The sequence below is a fragment of the Calonectris borealis genome, chromosome 28, assembly GCF_964195595.1.
Source record: "Calonectris borealis chromosome 28, bCalBor7.hap1.2, whole genome shotgun sequence".
Lineage (NCBI taxonomy): Eukaryota > Metazoa > Chordata > Aves > Procellariiformes > Procellariidae > Calonectris > Calonectris borealis.
This window is the reverse complement of record NC_134339.1, coordinates 1,408,520-1,435,054: the sequence shown is the minus strand read 5'-3', so window position 1 is coordinate 1,435,054 and position 26,535 is coordinate 1,408,520. Positions and strand designations below refer to the sequence as shown.

The following is a 26,535-nucleotide window of genomic DNA, read 5'->3' as shown; positions in this document are numbered from 1 at the left end:
TGGGTCTCAGATCTCCAAAAATTGAGGCCATGGGCACAAGACAACGCAGCACAGAGCTTTGATGCCTTTATCTTGTAACAGCACATTTGCAATCTCATCATTTCATTTATCACCATAAACACTATGTTATTTAAAACTGTGATGGCAATTAGAAGGTATTATCCTATTAAACTGTAAGTCAGTTTTCAAAGGCACAATCTCATTTTGCTGAAATATATTTGTTGTCTGTTGCAGTGTTTCAGTTCAATATGAAAACATCAGTCTGAAGTTCGGTTTCATGATAATGTGGAATTTTAGAAACGCGAAGCTAGGTCTCCCAGTGAAATAATCTTACAGTGGTGCAACATAAATGACATCGGGCTCTTCACAGGTATGTTGAGTCATGCTTTTTCTTTGAGGTATGTTGAAACACGAAAAAAGCTTACTACAAACAGGGTAATACTGGAAGCTATTTGTCAACATGGTTCTTACAGGGCAGGAAAATGAACAGCGCCAAGTGAATTACTGAAGTGGTTGCCACAGGGACAAATGGTTATAACCAGCCCTGAATAAACATCAGCTAGAAAACTTCAGGTTACAAGAGGGGGGAGACTGCTGCAGAGCTTTCTAACAGCGCAAATGCAGCACAGACGCTAGGAAGACGTTAGGAGCCCGTCTGAACTCGGGTGCGCTCTCCTGGTTTCAAAGCAGGGAGCAGCAGCTGCGGGAAGGAGGCGTCCGAGCAGCAGCAGCCGCCCCCGGGCACACTCGCACCCCGGCAATGCCAGGCTTCCTCAGCTGCCAGGTAGCGCCAAGCTCTGACAGGCTCTTCTATGAGCCTCCGGACAGCAGCTCTATTAATTAATTTCCCTATTTTTATGTTGTTTCCGTTGTTATCAAAACCCACTGCTTTCCTAAAACCGGCTTATCTTTCCCGGAGCTGCAGGAGCAGCCTCTTGGACAACAACGCCCCGTCCTCCCTGTGGCTGACGTAAAATGGCGGCCAGGAGCGGCAAGAGCCGCGAGGCAGGTAACGGCGGGGCGGGGCCGGCCCGGGGGCGGGGCGGGGCTGGTCCCCGCCCCGCCCCTGGGCGGTCCCCGCCCCGCCCCCCGGGCGATGCCCGGGCCGCCTCGCTCCTTCCAGGCCCTCAGGGTGGACAAAATGGCGGCCGTGGGTGTCCTGAGGAGGTGGCCACAGGCGACTTGGTCTTGCTGTCCTGCCTCTGGGGCGCACCACCCACACACCCCACCCCCCTTGGGATTTGGTGTGGCTGCCCTGTCCCTGGGGGTCTGCCTTGCTGTCCTGCACAGGGCCTCTTTTCCTTGGTGGGAGGCCGTACTGCAGGTGTTGGAGTGTCCTGGGGAGCTCCCGCTTCCCTGATACTCTGCCCTTGTTAAGTGTTTTCCTCCTGAAAGGTCTCCTGGCTCCCGTACAGCCTTCCCTCCCTGGCCTCCTCAGTGTCTTTATTTCTTTCCGTCCTGTAGGGCCTCACGATGCTCTCTGGTTTCTCCTTGCCATTAACAGGCAACCTTCTTCACCTTCTCCTGTGGCTTTCTCTCCTCAGGGTCTCAGCCCCTGGGCTTCCATTATCTTCCGGTTCCTCCCCCGTCTCTTTCAACAAATGCCCTGGCATTGCTCCAAGACTTTGCTTACCTAATGCACCCATTTGCTCATCTTTTGCTTTGTGGCTCCATACCTAATCTTATTAGCCAGACTTGAGGGCTCCTGTGTTGCTCCACTGTCAGCATCCTTCTGAATAACACTTTCTGGTTTTCCTTTTCTTGGCATTTCCTTTTGTTCTCCTTACTCTTTCTGGTATTCAGTCCTTGGTGCTTTTGTCTTTGTATTTGAGGGTAATTTCCTCCCCAGAGATCTGGTCTGATAATATCTAGTTGTTTGGAGTGGTTTGTCCTCATCGGAAGCGCCTTCTCCTGGTCATTTGCAGAAGGATGGAGTCGTACTTGGTATTTTGCTCCCATGGGAATTACCTTCCTTGTGGATAGTTGTAACTGCTCTTTTTCGTTCTGCCCGTGCTGTCATTTCACTTGTGAGGTGAATTATGTCACCTGGGGCACGCTTGTCCCTTCCTTGTGCTGCAGTAAGATCACCCCCATTTAAATTTGCAGTGAATTGTAGGAGAACTTCTCCGGCCTTTCTCAGTCAATGCAGAAAATGGTGGAAATTGCTGTGTTCAGCTCTGAAGCGGAGTGAGCCTCTTCAGTCAATAGTGGGCATGTTGGCTGGTGAACATGTTGGTTCAGGTTTCTCTGCACCAAGCTTCTCTAATTAAACCAGCCCACTTAATCATTTGTGGACAGATGTGGCTAAGCTTTAATTCAATTTAAATCTGCAGTTATTATAAGCCGTTATTGAAGCTGATTTTTCTCTTACCCTTTCTTTTGATTTCCCTTTTCCCCTATGTATTAATAGCCTCTGTAAGTGTTCCCCCCCATATTTGTTGTGCAGCAGTCACACTATCTATTAGCCTAGCTTCTGAAATTATCTATCTCCTTTAAAATCTAGTAGTGGGTAAAAGACCTCCACAGTCAAACAACAAAATGGAAGGAAGCAACATGGAAGCTTTTCTGGTTGCTAGTAGTCATCTTTATTCCAAGCTCATCATTTATGAAGCTTGTGGTCGTGTGTGGTTTTATACCAGTTGTGAATGGTGTCTATGTAAATTGTTTAACTTGATGTGGTTATTTGTAGCATAGTTCTGTTTGTCCAGTGAGCTGTTAATTTTCTATTGCGATCAAAATCTAGAAGTTTTGATAACCATTTTTATAATCTTCAATCTTGCTACATATCTCAGACTAAACAGAGAAGCAAATGGCTGGGAAGTGCTTGGGATATTTTGCGGCAAATCTCATTATGCATTTAAGTTTTGGCACTTCAGATCCCTTCTTAAATCATAATAACTTGCAGTGACTGCTGGTAGCATGCTTTCATATCTTCATCTCTCTGGTGTATAGGAGCAAAGTAATACGTATTTTTTGGTAGTAGTGTGAATGACTACTTCTGTGTATTCCTTACTAGTTCTGGCCTGGACATGAGACGTCATTGCATGCTGTAACCTTGTTTAGCCTAGAAAGATGATAAGCTTACTGATTGACCACATTTTGTAGTCTCAGCTTGGTGTGAAAAGCACTTTATCCAACTGTCAGTAAGAAAATATTAATTACATTTCTCATCATCTTCCAGTCCTTGAAATTTCAGGATGATGTTAAGCAACAGTAAAATGCATAGTAAGCACACTGTTTGAATTACTTTTTTTGTTTCCCCAAAGACTTGAGGAAAGCGCCTGGTTTTTCTGTATTTTTTCTGGCAAAACCTACCACTCTGCTGTCCACGTATGAACTAATAGTAGGGAGTTATGAAGAATCTGATGTGTGCTTTAAGAATGGTTGTTCGAGAGCGACTTGTTAGTCTCGAGATCAAGGATTTATTGCCACAAAAACAAATACATGGAAATAGTTTTACAATGTCTACAGTGATGTGACTGCCTTATTAAAGCCACAAATTTAGTTTGCGTGCATTAGCAATGGTAAGTCCATTGATACTGCTGCCAAACTTGACACTAAGATTGCTTGGAACAACAGCAATTTCATAGTGCTCTGTGGTTTTAGTACATTTTAATATATTTGACGTGAATGGTTTGCTTTCACTGCCAGAGGTTTGTGGTTCCAGAGCATGTATTCTTGATGGTCTTAAATACAGGAAATGTGGCGATATGAACACCATAATGCGTAAGGAACCTCCCGGGTTTTATGAAATAATCAGTTGGCTTGAACATTTATGGCACTTGCACAAGCCTTAAGTGTCTCTTATCACCACCATGGAAGCCATAAAGCACTATGGAATTACTGTGTTATCAGACTTCGAGTGTCTTCATACTTCAAGGATGTATTTCCGAATTCTAAGAGAGACTTTGTAAAGTCTCGTTATCATTAAAATATGCATTCATCGCACTATCTTCACAAACTTCACTTACATCAACAAAAAGCATACACCACACCAGGGCTTTATGGAGGAAGGCATGACTATACCTAAAAATGTTTGAAACATCAAAGCCCTGTTGAGTCTTGTGTTGCAGTAACACGAGTCTGTACAGGGCATCAAAGTTTGGAGAAAGCTTGGGCATCAAATCAAATCAGAATCCTAGCTGAAAAGGATAATGTAATTGTTGTGCTAAGCATACCAGTTTGCAGCAAATAGTGAAGCAACATGTAGTCTTGATCTGTTTTTATCCCCAAACGTGTAGAGTTTTGTATTTTCAAGGTAAGTGCTTTAGATAATCCTTTAGTTTAATACATTACACAATGAAGTGCAAAATCTGTCTTCAGAGATTGTCTGTCAGTCGACTGATCAAAGTGCCGGCTGATGTGTGGCTATGTCTGACAGTTGGGTTTTTTTTTCCTGTTTCCAACATTACATTTTGTATATGTTTACATGCTGAACACTTTTCTGAATAGGTGGGATGTCTAAGCATGTCTACTCACACAAATCCACATTATTTGTGCCTTTTAAAGGGTTTAACTTCAGAAATTCTAGTCATCTAGTCCCAGGTATCTTGGGTGCTACAACTGTCAGCAGATACGCATCATCAGCATAGTAACAACAACCCAAACCCTGTCTTTCAAAAATCCCTCCCGAGAACAACTTAGAGATGCCGAAAAGCACTGGAGTCAAAACTGGCCTGGGGAAAATTCATACCCAGTCTAAGTTCAGGCATATCAGCCATCATGGTCATGTGTGAGTCAGTCAGGTATGACCGAAACCGATTCAGAATGGCCCCAGGCATGGCCTTCAGACGATATCCTTACATCCCCGTACCGACATTGGAAGGTCTCTTCCTATCCTCCCTCCCCCAACCCTGCTGAGTTTGCTGTAGCATGTGTATATTTAAGCTGTCTTACATGACTTGGTAATTAGTTGTCCTGTAACTATGGTCTGCTGCATTCTAACGTGACCTCTCATGTTTTAGTCAAAGTTCAGCAGTAAACGTAAGTGTTACTTCTACTGCCTGTATGATATGGTGTGGGAAAAGAGTCAATATAGTTGAGCAGTAAGTGAGCAGTAAGCTTCTGAAGAAAGTAAGTCTCTCTCCTGTGAAATCATGATGCTTCAGGCTTTAAGATCTACCTGATAGCAATAAAGAATATTTTTTCCCTACTTTATGGGTTAAGCTTGTTCACTCAGTGCTTTCTATGTTTGCTAGTTAACTACCTCTAAGATAATACTCTAAAACATCTTTTAAGAACAGTACCGTGTTAAAAAAAAAAAGCCAATGTGACGAAATAATTTGTCTTTGATAAAAGTTACAAGATGTTCACATACACATTACTTTATTTTTTTCAAGTGTTCACCTGCTCTCTAGAAGATGCTTACACTTCAAAGTTTTGGTTTATTTGAAGAGCTAAATCTGATAATAAACTTAAGTCAAGGCCATGACATGGATTCAGCTTTCTTTTTGAATGACAAAATTCTGCTTCTGGTGAGGATGGGAAACTGTTAGTGTTAGGTTTTTAAGACTTACGACATGATGCTTTTGAGCTTATGAATTTTTGAGTGTACGAATTCTTAGTATCTTTTGAAGTCTCTTTACAAGGCATGATGATTCTTGTTTCTGTCTTCAAGGCTCTTCTCACTGAATGGAAACTAATGCTTGTAATTATTCAAGTAATAGTAGTATTGAATTTTAAAATGTTTTCATTTAAATGTAAGCTATTGCCAGTGACTTCCTATTTTTAGAGTTTCTGAAGTTGGAAAAAGTTACTTTGTTACCGTAACTTCACCTATGCAGTAAATAACTAAGCATGGAAACAAGTGGCATTATAAACTTTAAAAAAAATCTTTGCAAATGTTGACTTTTTAAAAATAAAAGCTCTATTATTTGGATGTTGAGGTGGACTGTGGCTTCAGAATAATATATGCACAAGCAATGGAGGTATAGCAAGAGGAGGAATGCTCTGATAGTTTTCTACCTTCCTTGGTAAGGAGAGAAAGTGTATGATCTGATAAAGGCTTTTAGAGAAGTCAGTTTTCCTCATGCAATTGAACAATGTCATTTTAGGGAACTTGTTCTGTTAGCTGTTACAACTATGAATGAACCTTAACATTTTTTCTCCCTTCAGTTTTGGATCTCTGTGGCATAAGCTTCCCCACTGCAATGAACTAGCTTATCTGCATTTTGTGGCTCATGCTTTAATTTAAATCTAGCAGCAAACTAAAACTTCTGAATACAGAAATAGGGTTGTAAGCTAATGGCTTAAGGACATATGAAGAGATAATTTATTTGCTTTCTAAATCAGGTCTGCAATAAAACTTGCAAGATACATATTGAAGGGTTACATTTTCTTTCAGGAGAGATCAGCATTGGCTATGGTAACTCATGGGGCCTGAGCTACTGCTGTTTTGTCCACATAGGCAAAAGAGCAGCTTTTTTTGTGATTGAAATAATACCTACAAAATTCAGCGTTCAATAGTTAACTTACAGCATACTAAGTAAGAGAACAGTGTTGGGCTTGTCACACTGGGCAGAAGCCCTTTAGCAATTTTAAGTAACACTAATCCTTAATTACTAGGAAATCAACAGCTATTTGTTTATTGATTGGCATTTTCTGGCTTGTTTGTGTGACTTTATCTTAGTTTGACTGTCTAATCAGTCGTGGCCTTAATTTTATGTCATGGACTTGAACTGCATTAGTCAGTCTTCGTAAGCTGACTGGCCTGCAGGGTGATATTAAAATGTGGATTCAGTAAATTCTATGCATGGAAGTTGGGTCTGTCTCTTACTTGTTCCTTGTTTGGAAAGCAGTCAGCCACAGTGGAGTAAGCTGCACCGCAGGGCGAACTCCCACCTGGGCACCTCCTGCGGCGCGGGCTGTCAGCCAGTTGGACTGACTGTCGCCTCTGGACTGTGTCAGACGCGGTCGGGGCAGGGCTGCGGTTGTGCCCGTCAGCAGTGGGAACTTATTCCCCAGCCTGTCCTAACACCAAACTTTCAGGAAGCGGACATGGATTAATACCATGGGAGGTTTTAGTTGGCAACCTGTATTGATGGTATTTGCTTATGCTAATTGCACAGTCAAGACAGTAATGATTAAGATTCTTCATTATCTCTGTGTCTAATCTTTAATGGAAAAGACTCAGTCGTCGCTACCTTCAGTTTTCTTCATGCCTACACCGTTCATTTAGGCATTCAAGTGTGGATTTCAGGTGATAGGATAATGAAAAGAAAACCCAATTCTGGAGCTTCCTCTGCCACACAACAGTTTAACGGACCTTAAATTTTGCTGCTGAATATTCCTCCCGAGGTAACTCTGGAAGTAATAGGCAGTGCATCAGGACTAATAAATCTGAGCTTTTGTTCTAGACTATGGCAAGTAGTTCTCCCGGGACTCCTGACAGAGAATGCCTCGCCAGCAGCACTGCATCTCAGGCAGTGGCTACGTGGCATGTGTGCATATAGAATTATGGTTATATTTCTGAGCTTTCATCAGCTATGTTTATTTCCTGGATTAGCGTCAGGATTTTTCACCATTTTAGGAGAAATTGGTTCCAGTCACCTGTGGCTATATAGAGCAGATAAAACAGACCTGTCTGCCATAAGGACTCAGGCTGCATCAGAAAAAAGAGATGGGGCTTGTAGGCAGTGAGGGCTCGGGTGAATTAAATTAGGAATTTCCTGTTTTGGCACAGTTTCAACTTATGAAGATTTTTCAGGTTTTTATTACTCATAGTAGAAGTGTCAGTTTTGGAATGTATTGAACTAACCACTGTGATTTATCAACAGAAACGATTACTACATCCCAAGAGGTTACTTTTCTCTGGCGTCAGAACTTGTTTGGCTGGCATGTTTGTTTCTTGACTCTGCGCCTTATTTAATTTTGAGACTTTAGGTTGAATTTGCAGGCCTGGTCCTTAAAGGGAGCTTTTTTGTAACTGTAAAAGGAGTGTGTATAACATAGAAATTTAGACTAAAATCATATAATCTCAGCAGTACTGTTTCTGCAGTAGTTTATCAGAATCGTTTTGTTATTCCTTGCTGAGACTGCTACCAGAGAGCAAAGTGCAGCTGATATCAGCATTTCCTAGGGACTTTTGTCTCAGTAGAGTGTTCTGTTCTCATGCTTTATAGATAATGAAGTGAGTCATTGTCTTTACATCTCATGTGATTTATTATAGACATACATCGCTAATGCTTTCCGAAGGGGGAAAAAAAACAGATCTTTTGTTCAGACTTGTGGCTTTGAACTAGTAGGCTGATTGGGAGTTTGCTTAACTAGGGAGTTGTTTTGATTTATTTTTTTAATCTATGTACTGAGAACACTTCAGCAGACAATGGAGCTCATGGGAGCTTTTTGATTATTTATTTTTATAGGTATACTTCTGCTTTAGCATCAAGGATGAATCAGCACCTTTTAGTGTATATGGATACGTCAATGTTTTATTCTCCTACTGAAAAAGTGAGGCTTATCTGCACTGGGTGCAGATTGGTAGCTCTGATAAAGGAGCAGATTTGATATCTTGAAGAAAAAATGTCAACTTGTGAAGCTTTGGGAGTGTAGAAAACTTCCTAGACTGACCATCATTACAAACTGTGCAGTTACATCTCCAACCCATTAGCATTTGACATTTATGTCCTAGTTCATCTTTTGTCATGAAGATGACAAGGTGGAGTTATAACAAGAAGTAAAGTAAAAGGAAAATACAGTGTAGGCATTTGTTGTAATCCAGAGGATGTATTTGTAGGGGCGAGTATCAAATTACTGCCAAGTGCAGGGTAGGATGTTTGAAGGAAGGAGGAGTCCTGTGATTTGCCAAGGAGCTCGTGTTAAATGTAGACACGCTCATGCTTGAACAAAAAAATACTGATAATCCTTGCTACGCTTCATGGTAACAGAAGTGACGAGCCATTCTGCAGAGGACGGAGGGAGAATAGGACTATTATCCACCTCCCATAATAAACAAGTTTCTCAATTATAAGCCCTCCTTGCCCACAGTGGCGACTCTTTTGCTGGACCATGTTTAATAGCAGTGATAGCAAGTCTGTAGACCTGATGACCTAAACATAACTGCCTTTTTTTATTCTTACTCAAAACCAAGATTGTCAGTAGGCTTTTTAAGCTAGAAATGTTATGGCTTTTAGTTGTTTGAAACGCTGGATATACCTGCTGTAATATAGATGAGGGTGAGAATTATGGGGACCACCAGATTAGCTTTTAGAATAAACTGCATGGTTCATATGGAGAGAAATCCCTTCTGATGCTGAAGACTGTGCAACTCCCATAGTTTTCATGGACCGTTTTTCTGTTAGGAAAACAGAATAGTATGGTTTTTTTTCTCAGAATACCTGTATCACTTACAGTTCTCTAATAAGTGTAATAATTGGATCTTAATTTCCTGGCTGTAGGAGGTGCTGGGATCCAGTGCACAATTGGCTCTATGCATTTATGTCAGTTAGAACTGCAGTGAAATTTGGAATGCATCAGTTGGAGACGAAAAGACTTGGGTTTTTTTCTGGTTGGTTGTATGTTGAAATTCCTCTCTTGTGTGAGGAGATGTTTTCTGCCAGATTACACGGGCAATATAGTGTGGCAGGAGTCACACAGTGTGTTTTTAAACTTTGCAGAGTGAAGTGTGGGTCAGGATATTCATTGTCTGAAAAAAAAGATGAGCAGTGAGGCGGTATAATCTAATGTTATGTAGGGCAGAAGATGTGGAATTATAGGAAGACTTTATGCATGACTGAATAGTTAATGCACAAAAGTAAAACTTGGGGGAAAACTATCCTAGCTTTTTCCACAATATAAGGAGCTGTGCTGCACTACTCGAGCAAAATTTTGGAGTTTATGATAGTGCTGAGCAGTAGCTTATCAAATCTTAGACATTAAAAACAAAAATAGAGGACAGAAAACATTATGCTGCTATTTTGTGTAATGACAGTGGTTTGCCTGTGCTTGGGTTACTGACGGCATGCAGTTCCCTGTTCCTCTTGTCTTGGAGAGGATACGGTAGGACTTGGGAAGGGCCTGAGGCTGGTGACAGAGATGATCAAAAGCAGAGCATAGCTTCCATAGCAAGAATGACTGAGTGGGCTGGGACTCTTCAGCCTGGGAGAGATGATTTAAAGCAGATACTAGATGTTTACAGAATCTGAAGTGGCATGAAGCAGCTGGATAGGAACTGACTGTTCACTGTCTCTTCCAGTACTACACGAGCTCAGGTTTGCAAGTGAAGCTGCGAGGAGCTAGCTTCAAAGCAAACCAAAGGAGGTGATGATTCTTGCAATAGGCAGTAGATCTGAGGGAGCCTTGCTCAAGGATGCTGTGGCTGCAGAAAGCTAAAGGGGAAAAAACAGGAGGCTGAGCAAGTATTTGAGAGATGTTCTGAGAGTTACCAAAGGACAAATTATGGCAGGCTTGGGATATTCTTGGGGCTGACAATTGAAGCAGAAGGACTTACAAGGGAGTATTCTGTACTGCCTCTTCCCTCAGCGTTTGCTTATAGGCTGGAGACAGGATACTGCGCTGGATAGACCTGAATGTGCTTATTGCCAGATAGTACCTTTTTGATAGACTTCACACAGTTGCTTTATCGCTATTACATGATTTTCTTCTCTGTGCGGGCTTCATTTTGCTGAAGTTGTCTCTGTCTTCTGTGTAAGCTGGTCTAGACTCCCTCTGTAGGCAACAGAAAGCAATAGCCGGAGTGAGTTACCTTTTGGAGATGCCTATTGCTCTCAGACCACTGAGAACAGACAGATTTTCTTGATGACTTGTATGTTCTCTGGCTGGTGGCCAACAGCCATTTAGGGTGCCAGGGCATTTGGTTTGATCTGCGACTGGTGCGAAGCCTGCAGACCCTAGGCAGCTGTCGGGATAACTGAGTGACTAAAGAAGTTGTTGCCTGTTGTACTGATCTAAGACCCCCATTTCTTGGAGGATGTACTTTTTTTCCCCCGACACAATGTGTTTCAGTCCTTAATAAATATCTCTGGGTATTGCCGTTAATGAATCAGCTTTGACTTTCTAGTGAATTTCAGAGAAATGCTTCTAGACTTTAGCATGTTATCTGCTTCCTTTGAATGGTAAGACGTGGTTTTTATTTAACAATGTTCCAGATCTAGGTGTTTCTAGAGAGTCAAAATAAACAAATCTTACTTTTTTTTTCTCCATTGCAAGAATATCTATTTGGAATCGGTATCTGTCATACTGGCAAGAACATTGGATTTCATATGTTTTCATGAGGTCTTGTATCTTGCTTTAGAAATTTGCAACATACCCTAATTTGGGGGTGACTCAAACTGAGCACCATTTGGAATTGGAATGGACCTCTCATGGGAATGAATTAAAACTGCCTTCTTGTCCAGAGTTATTGTCAATGATTCCTGCTGTTTCCCCTGCACCTCCAGCTGAGCTCTCCTAGAGTAAGCACAATTAGCCTGCTTCCTGCTCCTGAGTCACTCCCTGCCCATACCACAAAAATGTCATTAGTTTTTTTTTTCCTATAAACAATCTCATTATCCACTATTTGAGGCAGACATGAAGAAATTAAATCTGTGAATTCTCTACTGTCTGCCATGTCAGTCAATTAAAAACAACTATTTTTTACTACAGTCTGTTCTATTAATCTTTTTGTTTTTCTGTTGGAATTCTGTATGCAGGATAATTACAGTTATGAACAACAAACATCTGTAAGCAGCTACGAGAGCAAGCAGTACCACCAGCCAGCGCCTGCCTGCTCAGCTGCAGCATACTGCCAGGGATTCGTGCTGCCCACCAAGCAAGCGCTGCTGGAATCCAGCATCCGTGTCTTGTGTATGTATATGTTTTATTTTAAAGTTCTTGCAGTATAGGTAGTTGGTTCTCAAATAAGACACTTAAAAAAAACTAAGGCCACTACTTCCTGTAGTCACGGAAGGAGGTGAGCTTCCTGCTCAGAATCTCTTTCTGGAGAAGCCTCTCTCTACTAAGAAAAAGAGAATAGTTTCTTCAGTACGAAACACTATTGTGAATTGTACCTTCTTGCTCAAATATCTGTTTCATATCAGGCATTCAGTTCTCATAAATGGGTTGTATTTAATGCATATTCTGAAACTGCGGAAATAAGAAATGGGCGAAATGATTTTCACTTCTTTTGTGTCTTTGTAGCTAGAAAACAACACTAAACTTCATAATTGTGTCTCCAAACAGGATTTGAAGTAACTTGAATATTTTTCCATATCTATTTGTTGAGAGACTGTGATGATGTGAACTGTGGATTATAAATATTCTTCATTAATTTCTTGAAATTATGCTACAAAAAGTGATATTTCTGTAGCACTGAATTTGAGAAGTCTGAAACTGTTACAAACTGCTATTTCACCTTTTTAATGGGTGATGTAGATTAGCTTACTCCATCATTGATTTTTTTTTCTTTTTTTTTTTTTTTTTTTTTTGGGGGGGGTAGGGTCTGAGAGCAGGTGGGAGGGTTTAAATAGGTACACTGTTTGACAGACTCTAAAAATATGTTCCTCGAGCTCCTGGACATGTGTGTATATTAAAAAGCATAAGATAGTGAGCAGTATATTTGTAACTAAAATTGCTGGATAACTTTGACTTGTTGAGGAAGCAAGAAGTGCTAAACATTGCCTCGCATTTTGTTAACCCTTATTTTTTTCTTCTGATATTTATTTTAGTAATGAAAAAAGCTTTCTTCTCCAGATAAAATGTAAATATTTTGATGATAAATGCAGTTTTCTCTGCCTACTGGAATGAATATGTGCTGTTTCAAACTTTCCATTTACATAGCTTTGTATTTCTTCACCTGAATTCTTATGATTTTTGTTAGATAACCTCCTTCTGTTTTAAGAAGAAATTTTTATTGATGTTGTAAACATCTCTTTCCTAACTTACTTTATATGAAAGTTTGGGAATAAATCTGAGGTGCCTTCTCTCCTGCAACTGGTTATTGGTGCGTCCATTAATGCCCGGAATCAGGGCCAGCTGCCCCCATGGAGGAGTGTGTGGAACCCACCCAACTGTGAATTCCACTGTGAGAAAGAAAACTTGAGAGGGGGTTTTCCCCCTGACCTGTGTTACTTTCTCAGTTTGTTACCTGAATGACAGCTTGCTTTTTATGGTGGAAGAAAAGAGAGATTGTTACTTACAGTGATGTTTGCAGAGAGCTATTGTGTCTTACGAGGGTATACTTAACAACCAAGAAGTTACCACATCTAAAACTCCTACAGATTTTTTCAGAAGCAAGCATGTGATATGCCTGTAACTGCCTGGCCTCTTTGAACTTCTGTCGTTATGATTCTTAGTCGGTGCCTTGCTGAAAACTTAAATGACAAACAGGTTGGGGCAAAACGGGTCCTTAGTTTTTCGTATTTTGTGAGGTGACATGCATCTAACCAAGTGCATATGCCTACAATATTGTTACCTGTATCTAAACCAGCTACATTAGGTATGCTCCACAGTCAACAAAAAGCTAATCATGTAGATTTGTTCGGCCATATGTAAGTCTTGCAGCCAAGACTGGACTGATTGTATAAGAAGCCTAAAATGAATAGGTTGTGTGTGAGTTCTTACAGTAGTGCAAGGCAGTAAAGGAGAAATTCCTCAAACTGTTAGTGCTTGCGAGCTTTTTATACATTCCAAATTTGAATGTGACTCCAAAGGGAGGTTTTTTTGTTTTTAATCTGAGTGTGTTTCAGGAAGTGTTCCATTTATTTTAGAGGACATTTAGTGTTTTAGTAGAAAAACAGTACCGTCATTGAAAGGGAAATGAATATGTTGCCCTGTTTTATTGCAGACTTACCAGGAGCACTTAGAATGACAAAAGCACAAAAAGAAAGACGTTGTTCAGAAGACAGGAAACCAAGGAAACAGGAGCCCCGCAGAATTCAAAACCAGCTTCAATTTGAGCTCTGTGATGTCTTTCGCACAGGAGCAGGTGCGTGCGCGGCACATATCCGGGGAGCCATCAGAAGGTGGGGTAGGTTTGTAGACTTACGAACATGACAGAGCTCGCTTATGTTCTGGAAGTGTGTACAGCAAGTAAAAGATATTTCAGAAACATTTCTGAAAGAAAAATTGTGATAGAAATATATGCTTTAAGTCAGTTCACTGCAGTGAACGAACTCTTGGGATAACCAGGTGTGATCTGAGCCTAAGTGTGTTGCTCAGCTTTGCCAAATGTCCCTCCCCTAAAATTGTAATCTATGCTGAGAAACCTAACCATTTAAAAAATGTTTTCTATAACATTTTTCTCTAAACTCATGCTGAAGTGATGTTACAGTTAACAAGGAAATAACTTTATTACTTCAAAAAAACCTGATAATCTAAGCATAGTGTTGTCCGAAAAGCGGATTCGTGCCCGGCGTGCAAGTAACCAATTCCATACACTCGGGAGAGATAGTGTTTTCTTCAGGCCTGGGTGCTCGGTGGACTTGCCACAAGTCAAGCACCCCTGGTCTAATCACCTTTCTGTTTCTATCCATGCTTCTCATACATATTTTAAGTTTCTCTTTTACATATTCATTAGATTTCCGAGAACTAATTATAATATTACATCACCCTAGGCACATGCGCACTAAAGCCTTTAGGGTCTCCTTGGGGGTCTCTGGTGGTCGGCAGGGTAGTGAACTCTTTGTGAACCTGTTCCTTTCTTTGCTTATAAGGTCGAGGTTTGTCTCCGAGCCGCGTCTGGACCACGTTTGTTTATGGGTCTCGTTTCCAAGGTTACTCTTCACTAGAGCCTAAAATGATTCCAGGATACACGATTTCTACTAGTTCCAATTCTACACACCTGCAAACACAACACCTGCCAGTTACCTGACTTCTAAGCCACAGGTCTTCATTGTTTAGAATTACAGAAGCGAGCAGTATGGAATAGTAGAGACTGTACCTACTGCATCAGTCCCCCCCTTTGAGACTTAGGATGTTGAGCATCATCAGTCTCACATCATTTACTTATAAGCATTTGATCTACAAAAAGACATACATTGAATCATACAACAAGTAATTATAACTAAGATGGCGATCAGTATTCCAAATAAGAACAACTGTCTGAGCCAATTTAAATTTGGAAGCCACGAAAATAACCAAGAAAGATCTTATCCTTCTCGTTCCTTAAATCCACATGCTAAGTCCTTTAATTGTTGAATTTTCTTCTCAATTAACTGTGAATTATCACCTAGGTTCTGCAATACAAAAAGAAGACATGTTGGTTACTTCTCGGGCTAAAAGTTCTCAGATAGTTTGATTTCTATCCCATTTTGGCAATAGAAATTGGGATTCAGCTTTACTGATCGTCATAATTAATATCAACAGGCTCCACATTTTCTATTCCTAAACCCACAATTTCCTAATTAATTTGGTTTCCTTTCTAACAGTAAATATTTTAAATATCACAAAGAATTCAGCAACATCTCTGGTAAGTCATCAAGTACGCCTTCAAATTAATTGCAATGGTTCCTTAGGTGTATATGTCCACGGTCTAGGAGGTATTTTGTTTATTCTGGTGTAATGAATCCAAGAGTCTATTTCTTCTAATTTTACAGCAGTGTTTGTTGTTAATAACACTTGGAAGGGTCCTTCCCACTTTTCTCCAAAGGGGTCGTCCTTCCACCTTCGCAGGTAGACTTGGTCTCCTGGACTGAATGAATGTACCAGAAATTCCAGGGGTAAAAGTGTCCTCAAAAGAACATATTTGTGTAAAGAACTCGCCATTTTACTCAAAGACAAGAGAGATTCAGTTAACACTTTCTCTCCTATTATGTGCATTTGTTCAAACCTTCCTGTTAGATTGACATTATAAGGTTTACCATACAGAATTCCAAATGGACTTACTTTTTCTCTAGCTTATTGGGGTTACCCTAATTCTTAACAAGGCAAGTGGTAAAGCTTCAATCCATTTCAACTGAGCTTCCTGACATATTTTAGAAATTTGTCTCTTTAATATTTGGTTCATTCTCTCTACTTGTCTAGTAAATTGTGGTCATCTTAGTGTCTTACTCACATTCTTAATAACCTCCGCTACAAAGTATGGGCCTCTATCAGAGAACATCTCTAAAGGGACTCCAAATCTTGAAATAATTTCTTTCCATAAGTGTTTTGTTACCTCTTTTGCCTTGTTGGTTTGACACGGGAAAGCTTTTGGCCATCCAGAGAATGTATCTAACAATACCAATAAATATCGGTATTGGTTGCACCTTGGTAACTCTGAAAAATCTATTTGCCAATACTCACCGGGAGTTACGCCTTTCCTTACCTTTCCAGGTAAGGAGGGGGGTCAGATTTGTATTTTCGGATTGTTCCTAAGACAAATCTCACATTTATTACTCACACTTTTAGCAATCAATAACATTTTAGCCCCTATTGCATATCGTTTTACTGACTCGACCATTGCTTCTGCTCCCATATGTGTCTCAGCATGGGTTGTGACCATCAATTTCTTCATGATTTCGGGAGTTACTATACATTGTCCATGTGAAGTAATCCATCATCCTTGATCATTCTTTTTGCACTGTAATAGCTTAGCCAACTTATTTTCTTTTTCGTTATAATTTGGGGATTCTATTTGAATTTCTTTTGATGCACAGCAACTTCTTTGGGTTTTGTTTTTGGGTTTTCTTTGTACTGCTTCCACTAAATTTAAAATCTCTGTTCCATACTTTATAGGTGAGCCACTGGCAGACAAAAGTTCTCACTCTTTCCATATCGCTCCATGGGCATGAACAACTCCAAAAGCATATTTAGAGTCTGTCTAAATATTAACTCTTTTACCTTTAGCCAGATCTAAAACTCTTGTCAAAGCTATTATCTTTGCCTTCTGGGCGGATGTATTTGGAGGCAATGCTTTTACTTCTCGATCTTCGGTTAAAGTTACCGCGGCATAGCCAGCCCTCCTTTCTCCTTTCACAACAAAGCTGCTTCCATCAGTAAATAATTCTTCATCTGGAGTCTGGAGAGGGACATCTCTCAGGTCTGGCCTGCTGGCATATGCCTGTTTCATAACTTGTAAACAATCAGGATTAGGATCACTCTCTTTTTCACTTGGCATTAAAGAATCAGGATTTAAAATTGCACTTACTTCAAAATGATGTCATCTTGTTCCACTAACAGAGCTTGATATTGTAGATTGAGGGGGTGCCATCTTGCAAATGCCTTTTTTTCTGTCATTTCCCAATCTTCGTTGTCCTTGGGAAATCTCAAATCCCAAATAAATTACAGTTCATTTTGCAATTTGTGCTTTCTTTTCTGACAGCCTGTACCCAGCCATTCCCAAAAAGTTTAGGAGGCTAACAGTCTTTTCTTTGCAGATCTCAATAGCATCTGCTCCCAATAGGATGTCATCAACACACTGAAGGAGGGTGATTTGTTCTTCCTTACCGGACCAGTGTTCCAGTTCCTTGGTCAAGGCTGCTCCAAAGATGGTTGGGCTATTTTTAAACCCTCGTGGCAGCACAGTCCAGCAGAGCTGAGTTCTCCTCCCAGTCGACAGATCTTCCCATTCAAAGGCAAAAATCTTTTGACTGTTTTCTTCCAGAGCGGTCAAACTCCTGTTTTCAATTCAACTTTTACCGGTTCCACATTTTTTGCTCTTCCTGGTTTGTCTGTCGCCCAAACAAAAGGGTAAACTGATTTCTTCAGATTATTCTGTGTTTGTCTGTAAGAAATAAACTTGGGCTCACCAGGCATTAGCTTCAGGAAAATGAACTTGGATTTTTCCTTTTTTAAAGTTAATTTGTGCTCCCAATTTATTCAATAAATCCCGTCCTAAGAGAGGCATGGTGCATTCCGGTATATATAAAAATTCATGCATCAATGTTTTTCCTCCAATTTTACATTTTAAAGGTTTCAAAAAAGGCCTTACCTCTTTCTTCCCCATGACCCCAACAATAGATACATTAAATTTACTCATTGGTCCTTTACATGTATTTATAATGGAATATTTTGCTCCAGTGTCCACTAAAAAATCAACTACTTTATTTCCCAGCTTTACTGGAACCAGGGGCTCAGCTGGGAGAATATAATTTTCTGCCCTCAGTCCCCATCATTCAGAATCCTCTCCCATCATAAGCAGATCAGCTTCAGGTGGAATTTGCTGTGGCCGAATCACAGCAACTTTCTTATTCTCTGGACACTCATTTTTCCAGTGTCCTTGCTTCTTACATACAGCACATTGATTGATCCCTAACGGAGTAGACTGTTTAAATATATTTCCACATCCTCTACCTCTGCCCCTTAAGTACCCTTTGCTTTTACCTCTCAAATATCCTCTGCCCCTACCTCCAGCAGATCCTTGGGCATTCACAAAAGCAGCCACAAGAATAGCAGCTTTCTGTTTGCTATTTTTTTCTTTCATTTTCCATATTAGTTTTTTTCCAATACGACCCTCTTTTCTTCAGGAGTTAACAAATTATTTGAAAAATTTGAATATCGTGCCAATCTGGATTATGATTTTTAATAATTGTCTGTAAAGATCTGTATACCTTTTCAGGATTTTCCCTATATGATCCTGCCAATTCTTTCCAATTCATCAAATCAGAAGTAGTAAAAGGTATTTTCACAAATACTGGTTCCCCCCTTAGGCCCACAGCCTGACGAAGGGGTGGTAATAAGACAGACCCCTCTTGGGTCCTAGTTTTGCCAGCTGTTGGACTAAATGTATTACTTGCCCTTGCTTCAGTTTCAAAACTTTCATTTTTACTCGGTGCCACTGACATCTGTGTATCTTCTTCCTCTTCTCCTAGTTTTAAACACCATTTTCCTATACTACAAGCAGAACAACAATGCGGTTTTGGTTCCTTGTCCTCCATCATCATCATCATCACATTAGAATCTGAGTCTAAAAGTTTATGTTTCTTCCGAATTTCATGATCATTTCTCAAGGTAAAGAACAAGTCGACATAAGGGACCTCATCCCATTTGCCCTGTTGTCTACAAAATAACATCAGTTGCAAGACAGTATTATATTGCAGAGTTCCCAATTCTGGCCATTTTTCCTCATCTTCTAATTTATACATTGGCCACCATTTAGTACAAGACTCAATTAATATCTCCTTTCTCAAAGGATCTCCCCCAAATTTTCCCCAATATTTTATGATGCATCCAAGGGGAGAGCAAGGTGTTACTTTAGACTATTGAGTTCCCATATTTTTGCCCAAAAAGAACGTTCTTAACCATGATTTCATATACGCCAGTCGTCACTATCAAACGCATATGAATATACCTTTTTACCTTTGGCCACAATTCCTTACCAAATGCATGCACAATTTTATACCCCAGAACAATATCTCGTTTACCTTAGTGTTGCACCGTTGAGTCGCTCACCTGCGCAGGTCGGGGAGGATACTCACGGAGTCCCCGATCAAAAGGTCGGTGCGCGCTGGAGTCCAGAGAGCAGGGTCTCCCCACCGGGAGCCGGCAAGTTGGTGCGGGCAAGGCTTCACAGCAGTCCCATCTGGGTCGCCAAAAACTGTTGTCCGAAAAGCGGATTCGTGCCCGGCGTGCAAGTAACCAATTCCACACGCTCAGGAGACATATTGTTTTCTTCAGGCCTGGGTGCTCGGTGGACTTGCCACAAATCAAGCACCCCGGTCTAATCACCTTTCTGTTTCTATCCATGCTTCTCATACATATTTTAAGTTTCTCTTTTACGTATTCCTTAAATTTCCGGGAACTAATTATAATATTACATCATCCTAGGCACATGCGCACTAAAGCCTTCAGGGTCTCCTTGGGGGTCTCGGGTGGTCTCTGGTGGTCGGCAGGGTAGTGAACTCTTCGTGAACCTGTTCCTTTCTTTCCTTACAAGGTTGTGGTTTGTCTCCGAGCTGCGTCTGGACCACGTTTGTTTATGGGTCTCGTTTCCAAGGTTACTCTTCACTAGAGCCTAACAATGCTTCCAGGAGACACGATTTCTACTAGTTCCAATTCTACACACCTGCAAACACAACACCTGCCAGTTACCGGACTTCTAAGCAACAGGTCTTCATTGTTTAGAATTACAGAAGCAAGCAGTATGGAATAGTAGAGACTGTACCTACTGCATCAATAGCAGAATCAAATCTCAAGTGTATTTCTTGAAATATTCCTGAAAATTATTCCACAATTGAACTTGGTTTTGACTGTTCAAGCCAACGTCTCTAAAACCTTTTTGCCCCAAGTGTTCAGTCATCTTTGGTCTTGTCTAAGTTACGGCTTTGAAAATATCTGACCACAAGAATTGTCAAGTTTTTTGTTTGGCTTGGGAAGAAGATTGCATACTTGTAAGAGATTATTGTCATTCAGAGTTGTCTTTACTGGAGTTCTTTTCTAATGTCCACTTTCATACCAGAGTATTTACAGCAGGGTGCCAGTATTTACTCCTCACTCTTAAAGAAGCTGAGACAAGTCTGTTTTGCCTGTGAGATCAGCCACGCACCTGAAGTTGGTCTGCACTGTTCTTTGTAGTTTGTTGAGCCTAGAAACTGTTGTATGAATAGAAGCTTAGAAGCAGCTGACTTCTGAGAACTGCTCACAGGGGAGGGATGCTGAGGATGAAGAGGAGGAGGTGGTGTGAGCTATGACCTGTTCAGAAATGTTCTAGAACATTGCAGGCACCAGTGCCTGGTGTGTAGCATCATATAGATGTTCAAGTCACTTGTGATAAAAAGCTTAAAATCTTTTGGGCCTAACTACAGTTTTGTGGTTGATATAATAACCATAATCAAAGAAATAATTACAGTTAAATTTGTGTTTGCAGAGCACAAAGATTCTAAGAGAGTCAAATTGCCTTTTCTTTTGAAAGTCCTCTTACCATTGGAAAAACTTCCCTGTCTTTGCAGATATCCTGTCTTTGCCAAGAGTAACTTTTTAAAGTTACCTGTTGGACATTGCAGCAGTCTGAATGCAAGACAGATACTCAAGCGGAAGCTTTTGCTTAACAAAGCAAAACTTTTAGCATAGGCATTGATTCTGTATTGCATTAGAGGTGCAAATCTCAGTAATAAATTTAATTCACTACTGTCAGCTGCTATAATAATTGCTATAATGACAAGAAATAGAACAAATCGGGGAAGATTTTATGGAGACAAAAAACTGACAATAGTATGAAGGATTTTTAACTAAAATGCTATTAAGGATGTCTTCCTAAATAGTGAAGAACTGGGCTACTAATCCAGTTTTCTTCATTCACAGACTAATAAAAATAGAGGGAACAAGCAACAGACTTGTGAAAGAGAAGGTGATGAAACCAGAAGCAGAGCTACAACTATCTCTGAAAATACACCTGGAGGGCTGCTGGATGTACGACCTGTTTTACATGACCATGTAGAAGAGGTTAACATCTTTCTTCGAAGATAAATTGCTAACATCTTTCCTTGCAAGATAAATGTTGCCAACGTATTTGCAACATTGTTTTTTCAACAATACTTGATCTAGCTATTGAACTTACTCCATGCTGTTTTATTTCGTGCATGATTACCTTACTCTGATTTTTCAAATACACATTTATGGGCTTCCATGCAAGGTTTTGTATTAGTCGGGCTTTTTTTCTGTGAGTAAATACTGTTTTCAATGCTGTGCCAGGTGATGAAACATTTAGATTGTTTCCATGTTATTGTTTCATGAATTCCTGAAAATGTTACTTTGCTTTTAGTTAGGAAATTGTACATTAAGATTTGAAATCTAAATTAAGTCTTCAGGTATAGCATTTCCAGTGAGATCAGTTTTTGTTCTTCCCATTCTCACTATAAGCAAAAGCAGATAGAAAGAAAAAAAAAAAAAAGAAGTGTAAGAATTGTTTATGCCTGGAAAAAGCCCATGATGACAAGGCAAGTGGTTGACTGAATACCGGGGAGTAGGCGGGTGCTGCAGGAAGTGGTGATGATCTTCAAGGGAACGTACTTGGGTGCACTATGGACTCAAAAAAACTGCTACAAGAAATTCTATGCTAGAAGATGATTGCTATTTCTTATGAACTTTAAAATTAAGTCATATGCGTTATGATGACAAATACTGTCTTGTCACTGTGTGAATGAATCATGTTCTAGTTAAATTTGGGGGAGGGGGGGTTCAGTTGCGTCTTTCTAGAGCCCTTTGCAGCTTAAATGGATGTTGCATTTCCCTCCTGTCTTAAATAGCATTGTAATGTTGCTGTGAGCTTTTAAAATAGCTGTTGTATATTACTCAACGAGTTTGCAAAATTTTAATAAGGAATAAGTATGTGCATCTTGTGAAAGCACGTTCTGGTGAGAAATTCCTAAATGCAAAACAGTTGTTACTGTCATGGGTAGTTATACTGAACAATATGTTTTATGTCTCAGATTGGAAATGATGAAGGAAAAAATATCCGACTTCATTGTAAGCTCTGAGTGCAGTTTCAATAGGCTTGTATTTAGTATTCAGAGACTAATGCTAGAATCCTACCACCAAAATAAAAAATGTGATAGGAGGTAGGGAAAAAACTTCTACTCTTGCATACGCCCATAAAACTACAATAGGTGAGTGACGGAAAAACGCCAGTAAGTAACAGAAATATCCACGGAGACCCCCAAAGACTTAGTCTAAATGACAGAGGTGAAATACTCTGCTATTCTGTGTGCTTTTGAGGGAGAACTTCTTGTATGATTACTGCAGTTAAGAAGATTACCAGGCAGATGTAAAATCTTGCATGCACTCAGTTGTCTCAGATCTTTAACGTTTTTAGAAAGAAGCTCTGAACTGAGCTCTTCATTCACTTGACATTCATCCCTAGGAAACTGTTCATTATCAAGTGCAGGTCAAAGGGTTGTTTTGTGTGTGGTTGTTTGGGGAGGCGGGGTGTGTCTGTTTGGAGGTAAAGTAGCAAAGATAATTTCTTACTTGGCTATTTATATGATTAAAATTATCACAGAAGTTGATACGTTCCTCTTGCTTTTACAGGCCTGTGACAATGCAATCTAGAAACTAATTTCAAAGTGCCAGAAAAACCAAGGCAGAGTCTCAAGGATGGGCAAATGTCTAGAGAAGCAGCAAGATTTCGTTAAAGGGAAGGCATGTTTGTTTGCTTTTTACTTCTAACTTTATCCGCACCATAGGCAATGGGACATTTTGTAGAAAAGACTTTAAGCAGGGCATCAAGCCTGTTAAATCCTGGCAGTGGCAGGCAGCATGTTCTTGAAGGTGTCGTGTCAGGAATACTGTTGACAGGTGGGTGTCACAGCATTATCCAGGAGCCTCACTGGAACCTCTGGCACAGCAGCTCGTGCTGTGGATGTTGTTCCTCAGTTCTGCCGCCTCTCGCTTGTTTTCTTGTGAACGTGTGTTGAGTGCAATGTTTTGACTCCTCTGCACTGCTGAGTTGCTCTGTTAAAATAATATTGATAGCAACACTCTCTCCAGGAAGGAGACCTGTCTACCTTCTGATTCGTAAGGAAAGACTAATACTTGAATTGTCAGAGATGTACTTCAAGCCCCCAGGCACTCACACTTGGCTGTTACGAAGCTCACGTTGCTTTTCTGAACGCTTGCAGTCGTTATTTATAGAAGAGCTTTTAAGGGAAGTCTCAAATGCTGTAACCGAGCGCTTATTCCAGGGAATCTAAAGCTTGATCAGTTTGTCACATTTTCTTACTTGAGGTAAAGCAAAATTCCAGAACTATTTAAACAGTTTTTAAACTTTATTTTTAATCCTTTGCCTGCTGAGTTTTGCTGTTAAAAACATGACTGCAGTATATTTATTTTTGTGATATGTTTTCTTTCTCATATCTTGCATTGTCAGATGAACCTGGGCTGCAAGATCCCTGTTAGAAAGATAAGTTGGATGCTTTGGAGCTGTCAGGAGTGAGATGATGTCACAGCCCATGCACAGGTAGAAAAGCAGAGCAGTTAGCAACAGTTAAGGAGGACACTTTGGTAAATGTTCCTGGCAGTGGTATACTGGAGATCCCCACTGCAATTAACACTTTTAAACTACTGAGAGATGTGGTCTGCATTTTATTTATTGTTATTATATTTCTATCATTAATAACACCAGAAATTGTGTTGATGTTGCTCACTTTTTAGTAACGGGATTCATCAAAATGAGTGAATATTTCAAATGAGAGTCCAGTTGTCTTTAAATCTAATGCTACTTGTTTTAAATGTTTCTATCTGCCATTGAGCCCTCTGTCACATTTTTTATTGCCTGTGTGGAAAACCATAGAACTTATTGTAGCACATAAAATTGTACAGCGCATAACTCAAGCCCTCTTCCATTCTGTTTGCTTAGTCATTCTTAGTTTAGTATGCATTAGGAAATGTCATTTACATATAATTACTTATTTTTCATTGACACTTAAAATTTGCCAGACCATGCTGTTTCTTTGCAATGGAAGCATTGACTTTCTTGACCAGTATCGAATAAGCAAACATTAAAATCCTACAGTTACTTGTGTTAAATATGATGAAAGAGAATCGAGTATTAAAATTGCTGTAGCCAGTCTTGCCTGAAACCTCTGTGGTTCAGTGCAGAAATCTGATTAAGAAGGCTTCAGCTTGGACACCATATTCTTGATTTCTTATTTTCAAAGTAGCTGGCTACCTTAACTTTAGGTGAGTGTTTGCAGCATAAGCTTAATTGCTATGTATGGTGTAGTCAGGGTGATGATCTTCTAAATAACTTTAAATTCCAGCTTCCATAGTGTGTGTGGGAAGAACTGCAGATTTCTACATATTTCCTTCGTACAGCTGCCTTCATTTCGGTGGGGTTGTTACCATTTTCTCTCTTCCTTCTCCTAGCATGTTTTTAAAATGCTGGCTTTCAGAAAAAAAAATAAACAGGGGACTTTGGAGATGGCAAGGGGCCCATTCCAAAAATACATTTAATGCATGCAGTAAAAAAAAGAAGAGAGACAGCTAGAAGAGCAGAGAGTGAAGGAGGTGGAAAAAATTACAAAAAAGAAGATGCTGCCTAATAATGGTACTGCGTATTTAAAATAATGTTCATATGGTTCCAATTTTTATATATAAAGAGGTCCTGGTTTAGTCTGATATCTTACATTTTTAATAACTTTTCCCTGAAATAGTGTACTGTAGGTAGTTTTAAATTGTACTATAATCATTACAGAAATTGCACCATTGTGTAAGAGTGAAGTTGCCTGTAGCAACAGTTCCTTTCCTTCTGTTATGTCTCCTTCCCCTCCCACTCCCTGGCTCTAGAAGAAACTCTTCCCCCAGCAAAACAGGTAGACAGTCAGATACTATTAAAGAAAAAAAATAAACAACCCCTCACACACACCCTTTGGTCTTGTGTGTACTCTTTATACATTTTCTTTATTACTTTAGATTTCTATCCTCAAACTGGAGGCACTTTCTAGCCTGGCGTGAAGTGGCTGAAACGGCCATGTTTTGTTATACGGGTTTGGGGTTTTTTACCCCACCCCTTTTGGAGCAGGGGTCTTGCACTTCAGAGGTTACTGTTGGGGAGCAGTGATGTGCAGAGTTGTACAGAGATACATAGCTGCTTGCTTAGAGCCTTTTTGGTGGTTTTGGCAACGCTGACCAAGCAAATGTGTGAAGGACAGGCTGTAACATGGCTTTAGCATTGTCATAATGGTACCTGGAAAAAGAGTACAATGGAGAAAAACAGAGTTGAATGCTTTTGTTGTTCTATGTGATGTTGCCAATTAGCTACCAGCTGGCCACAGGCTTCAGCTTCATGCATATGTTCTTCATTTAAACTTCAGTTTCAAATCACTCTTCACCTTCAGTTTCAAATCACTCACTCACCTTCTAGAGTATTTTGAACAACGGCTTTTTAGAACTTGCTGAAAAACATTATTTCTGCATTGTTTATTGTCAAATAAAGCTGTTTCTTCTTTAAGTACTTTTTTGGGGGGTGTAAAGCAGGTTCTCTTTAAATATTCTGGGTTAGGAGTTATAAGCCATACAAAAATATATATTTGAAGAGGGATGTATTTCAGCGCTTCCATAGATGTTTAAACAGATGCATTGTTGTATTTAACTAGTACAGGGCAGTGTGTTCTGAACTAAGAGGTGCTCACAGCTAGCTGGCTCTGCTGGATCTGTACATCCTTCTGTACATCCTTCCGTACATAACCTCATACCGAAGCCTTGACTCTGATCTTCCTTTTCCCATACAGTTATCCTCATCTGTTTCTGGTAAGTCAGAAAGATTGGGAAGTGTTGCAATATTGTGAGCCATTTCTAGACTTTTACCTTAGTCAGATCAAAAGAGGGTGAAATGGCGCATCCACTCCAAAAAGTTTCCCTCATTAGAAATTAGGAAGTAAAACCATTAGACACTGCCACAAGTGCTGCCAGAGATGAAAGCCAAGTTACGATACCAAATACTGAAGAGTTTAACTGATGTAGCAGTCCCCATTCAGGGTAAGTGACATAGATGCCTGTAAAGACCAAGAACCCAGATGTGGAACGTGCCTCTGTGCTGCACGTCACCCCCCAAAACAGTCGCAACACACAAGCATGGACACTGCAGCGAAGGCCTGATCTGTCCAGATAAAACAGCTGCCACAACAGCGGGGTTTGGGTGTAACGAGCTGAGGTGGTCAGCTGTAGCAGTGCATCTTCCACTTGTCC

General features: G+C 40.2%; 1 long non-coding RNA gene across 1 annotated transcript; it reads left to right on the top strand.

Moving 5' to 3' along the window:
* The first annotated feature begins 234 nt into the window (after positions 1–234).
* LOC142093669 (uncharacterized) lies at positions 235–25,790 on the top strand. Its single transcript, XR_012677490.1, has 4 exons — positions 235–370; positions 11,649–11,802; positions 13,781–13,921; positions 21,154–25,790. It is a non-coding gene; the product is annotated as an uncharacterized LOC142093669 (long non-coding RNA).
* Positions 25,791–26,535: the final 745 nt, after the last annotated feature.